Genomic DNA, 4,826 nt, shown 5'->3' with positions numbered 1-4,826 from the left:
TAGTAATCGCTGCTAGCAATGGCTGTTAAGTGTTGCCTGAATAAACTAACTGCTTCAAAGCCTGCTAGATTGCTGTCCGCCGTCGCTCACTTTGTACTTTCCGCTCTAATAAATGTTGAATTATACACTTGCTCAATATTTAACACATACACAGAAAAACTGAAGCTATCAAACTGCCTCTGTTGATTCCACTTCGCTATCAAATCTCTCCCAAGCCTCATCGTTACCACGACAACCTCGTAGCTGACTGCAACTCAGCTGACAGCTCAAAGCACAAATTATGAATCTATATATATATACACATTTCTGACTGACAGAAAATGTCCACACTATATTTTTGTAAATGAAACAGACTTTAATCACTAACATGATCAGATACAGAAAATACCATTTTGAAAACGGAAAGGTCATTTTCAGTGGCGTTTTTATATAAACCATTTCAAAATATAGGATACATACCAGTAAAGCTACAAAACTCCCTCTAGCTACTGATGCGTTTATATAACACATCAACAAACAGCGTGGCTCCACAAAACACTTAACGACAGAGCGGCTTGCTTCTACCAGGTGTTGTAGAACACATACTGGAGAGAGAGAGACCTTCTTGTGTAATTGCTCTCCTTTTCTCTCACACACATTTTACCACTGTCACATTTACAAACCTAAATTAGGAATGTAACCAAGCTCAGAACCAATGTGCCTACAGGGCCATACACGAACAGCAATGAGCTCAACACCACTGAAGGCCACAAGGAAGCAGAAAGACAACTTTTTAGGGATACAGATCCATTCTATGACAACAACCTTAAGATAAGCATGGACACACTGACACTTGTCACCATCTATATCAATCGATCCAGCACAAAAATATGACCATTGCACCGACCAGCACCACAAAGGCAGGATGATAAAATATGCTTTCACTCACCAAGGCTGAGGGCTCATTTGAAGAGAAAGGTGGCATGGCGGTTCTTCCTCTGGACAAACTTTACGATGACTTTGGGAATGAAGTCATGTAGCTTCTGAATCAGCTGGCTTTCGAGCGACAACATGGCCAATGCGTTGACTCGCGGCTGTCCCATGGTATTGCGAGTGAATGTTTTTACCCTCTTCAAGGTGGAAAAGTTCCTCTCTGACTCGGATTTCGTCCTAGGTGTTGTTATGATAATTTTCAGCAGAGACGGTCTCAGCAACAGTTCTCTAGGTTGTTCTCATGGATGGATCTTAACAGAGACAGGGCCGTCTTACTAGTGTGAAGCTCAGTGTGGCGGTACAGAGTGGTGAGCTCAGACTTAAACTTTTCCTCGTTTCCTAGAGCCCATGGTTTCACCGCACAGTCAAGCTCAGATGTAGGGAATGACAGGACAAATTGTGGGAAGAGCGAGCTGTCAACCATCTTGGCAGCAATCAGGTGGTCACTTTGTGAAAACCTCTGCTCCACCTGGGAGATGACCGTGTCGCGTGAGTCCTTCACCGGCGCTGTGTGGTTACTCGTCCGCCTGGCTCTGTTCCATCGTGAACGGTGGCAGCCTATTCATCAGTTTGCTTCCGCATATTCTGGACATTCTCCTTGAAACGGGTGAGCGCACTGCTAATCCCATATGCATCCATGTTTTTGCAGTGTTGTATAAAACATCAACTTCTGGCATAAGGATGAAAAAAAATCCAGCAGCTGCAGAAAGTCTCGGTCCCGGAGTTTTTTTGACCGGCCGTATGCCTCATTCCATCCTGGTTGTGTGCGTATGTCCTCCATACACAGGAGCAGCGCAGCCAGGTTTTCCCAAACTGCATTGAAAGTTCTACTTTTAAAGTTCCATCGTACAGTGGGTGGCCTTGGAATGCGTCTCTGTGTTGCCTCAGCAAGTCCCGCAACACGTTTTGGAGCGCCAGAGAAAAAGGTGGAAAAAGCAGTTAAATTAGCAAAAAACACCTTCAGGATGCTCATCTCCTCCCTGTACACTTCATACATACAGTCTAACAGTTCATTTTGTACAGTGCTAGATGTCCCTTTGAAGATGAGCTGAGTGTCATAGTTCCTCTGAAGTCTTGAATCACCCTCATATATTCTCGAAAATGCATCTGAATATTCCAGAATTCAGGGAGTCCACCGACTCCTCGTGCTGTTTCACATTTTTCAATCAGTTTAATTCATGTTATGATTCGACTGAGAACGTACCTGTTTTCCTCCACCTGTTTGTTATGCTGCTCAATGGAGCGCCTGTAAGCACTGTCAACTTGGGCTGCCACATTCACCCTTCCAAGCCCAATTTCACAGCATTGTCCAGATGACTCCCGCTGCTCTCATGTTTTACAATCCATTCAGAAAGATGTTTCAAATCTTTGCAACCCGTCCTCGACCAAGTACTATATCCACCAAATAGCAGACTTGGAAAACAGAAGAGTTAATTCTTTTGTACGTTAACCGTTAGCCACTTTTTCTTCAAAAACCACTCCACGTTAAACCCGCGGTTAATTTTACCAGCAGTTTGAGCGATGACAATACGCCGTGGCTGATGGGCACCTATCCCTTTCCTTCAAGTTTCTCCTCCAAATTAAGGGTTTCAACCCGGTGCTCAAGTATTAAATCCCAATTCATTCAAGTTATCTGGCGTTTGTGAAGCTAACAAGCTAGCTAAGAAAATCTACCCTCCTCGCTCTTCTTGACAACCAATGTTGGCGCCAGACAGACAGACAGCCAATCAGATCTGAAATACGAAATGACGCTTGGCATCAAATTCGTGTGATCTACATTGATCACACTAACATTCTGAGCATGCGTATTAATATTTTCACACGTAAAATTTACATTGCATTGTGATAGTGGGGCTAGCCCCACATTCACGCTTAGCCTGTGGTCTACTACTGCGAACTCAAATTGGTAAAATACAGTCTAAAGCAGCAAGGCAGGGCCAATGAACATGAAATAAAATTCTAACACAAATGATCTGCAATTTAGGAAGATGCTATATTCATAGATAATAAATTATAGGAAGTAATCCTCGAGAAATAAAAACAACATAACTGTGTTGCAGTTCTTTCTGTTGACAACAGGTCGGGCTGTTTTCATGTTCAGTGAAACGAGGAACAAGTCCGTATATTCTCCAATACACGTTATACTCACCAGTTAGGCTACACCGCTGCTGCTATTTATCAACCATTTAAATGCACTGGAAAACAACGGAATATTTTGCTATTACACATAGGCTACCATTTCAGGTAACCCATCACCGACCTTCATAAAAATGTCTGCACATTCAAATATTTAGTGAGATTCTAAAAAAGTTATGTTTGTAAACAAATATTTTACTACATCAATCTCAGCGTAACACATGACCGATTTCATCTGCATGACTCGCAAAGTGAACGAGTGAGCGAGTAGCGGACGACTGCATCAGCAACAGAAAAAACTTGTAGTTGCATGTCTGATTGACAATCCGAAAACTTTATTTTATTTGAATTTGAATCCAGTAAACAAATATAACCTACACAAATCAGCGAGTATGAGCCAACATTTTTTTTGTTTATTTGAAGGCGAAATGCATTCACCAATAATTCCGAACGAATGTCGTTCGCTGTTGACCAACGTGTCAGCAGTTCACAGAACAGCATGCAGAAAAAGCAGAGAAACCTGCTAGCTTCAGCGAAACCACACAGGCGTACTATTCATTTAGGACATTTCTGGTAGATTTCTGACCCTTAAACTGTTGTAAATCCTTATTATAAGACGTTGGTCTACCCTTTGACAGAATTTGTTAGTAGACAAAGTGGAAAATAGTTCTAGATGCAAAAATCTATGTAACACTTCCACAGCTAGCTGTATAGAGCACATACGTTGATGAACCAAAATTGTCTACAATTTAACCAAGATAAAACAGAGATTATGGTGTTTGGCAACAAAAATAAAAGAACAAGTATTAGTAAAGAGCTGGATTCTCAGGCCCTAAAAACCAGGGATCAAGTGTGTTATCTTGGTGTTCTGATGTTCTCAGACCTTACATTTAACACTCATATCAAAGCGGTCACTAAAACAGCATTCTATCATCTTAAAAATATAGCCAGAATCAAGGGCTTGGTGTCCAAAAAAGACCAAAAGAAGCTCATCCATGCTTTTATCTCTAGTAGGGTTGACTACTGTAATGGCCTCTTAACTAGACTCGCCAAAAAGACTAAAACAGCTACAGCTCATTCAGAATGTTGCTGCTAGAACGTTAACCAGGACCAAGAGACCAGAGCACATCACTCCGGTTCTTAAATCTTTGCACAGGGAATAGATTTTTAAATGTGTTGCTTTTAGTTTATAAATCACTGAATGATTTAGGCCCAGAACACATTTCTGATATGTTTGAAGAATATAAACCCGAGCAGGTCTCTTAGATCCATGAACACAGGTCAGCTAGTAGAGCCCAGAGTCCAAACAAAACATGGAGAAGCTGCGTTTAGCAGTTATACTGCACACAACTGGAATAAACTGCCAGAAGATCTTAGACGTGTCCCAAATGTAAATTTCTAAATCCAAGTTAAAAACACTTCTCTTTGCACGTGACTATGACTGAGCACTTAAACTTAACCGCACTGTTTAGCCTTACAGCTAAACAGTTGTAGTGTTTTCATATCACCGGTGAAGGTGTAGGTCTCACTAAAGGTCTAGGCCCTGTGAAGGTGTAGGTCTGGATGATCAAAAACAACCCCACAAAACATGGGTGGGTTATGTTTTGTCACAATGCAATAACATAAATGTATTCTAGCAGTTATTGAATCAGTTTAAACAGTATAATGGAATTGCTATAGTACTATTACAATAACCACACATTCAAAATAACTGTTTT

This window comes from Esox lucius, chromosome 14 (assembly GCF_011004845.1).
Source record: "Esox lucius isolate fEsoLuc1 chromosome 14, fEsoLuc1.pri, whole genome shotgun sequence".
Classification (NCBI taxonomy): domain Eukaryota; kingdom Metazoa; phylum Chordata; class Actinopteri; order Esociformes; family Esocidae; genus Esox; species Esox lucius.
This window is presented reverse-complemented; position numbering follows the sequence as displayed.